The 530-nt window shown below is 42.1% G+C and overlaps 1 protein-coding gene across 1 annotated transcript in view; it reads left to right on the top strand.

The window, feature by feature from the left end:
- The window catches only part of CEP164 (centrosomal protein 164), a 73,448-nt gene that overhangs the window by 15,215 nt on the left and 57,703 nt on the right, over positions 1-530 (top strand).

Raw genomic sequence — 530 nt, 5'->3', positions numbered from 1 at the left:
CTCCGGACTCAAAGCCTCAGTGGCCATGGCTCACGGGCCCAGCCGCTCCGCGGCATGTGGGATCTTCCCGGACCGGGGCACGAACCCGTGTCCCCTGCACTGGCAGGTGGACTCTCAACCACTGCGCCACCAGGGAAGCCCCATCTTTAATTTCTTTCATCAGTGTCTTATAGTTTTCTGCATACAGGTCTTTGTTTCCCTAGGTAAGTTTATTCCTAGGTATTTTATTCTTTTTGTTGAAATGGTAAATGGGAGTGTTTCCATAATTTCTCTTTCTGATTTTTCATCATTAGTGTATAAGAATGCAAGAGATTTCTGTGCCTTAATATTGTATCCTGCAACTTTACCAAATTCATTGATTAGCTCTAGAGTTTTCTGGTGGCATTTTTAGGATTCTCTATGTATAGTATCATGTCATCTGCAAACAGTGACAGTTTTACTTTTTCTTTTCCAATCTGTATTCCTTTTATTTCTTTTTCTTCTCTGATTGCCGTGGCTAGGACTTCCAAAACTATGTTGAATAATAGTGG

The sequence above is a fragment of the Physeter macrocephalus genome, chromosome 16 (assembly GCF_002837175.3).
Source record: "Physeter macrocephalus isolate SW-GA chromosome 16, ASM283717v5, whole genome shotgun sequence".
NCBI classification, from domain to species: domain Eukaryota; kingdom Metazoa; phylum Chordata; class Mammalia; order Artiodactyla; family Physeteridae; genus Physeter; species Physeter macrocephalus.
This window is presented reverse-complemented; position numbering and strand designations above follow the sequence as displayed.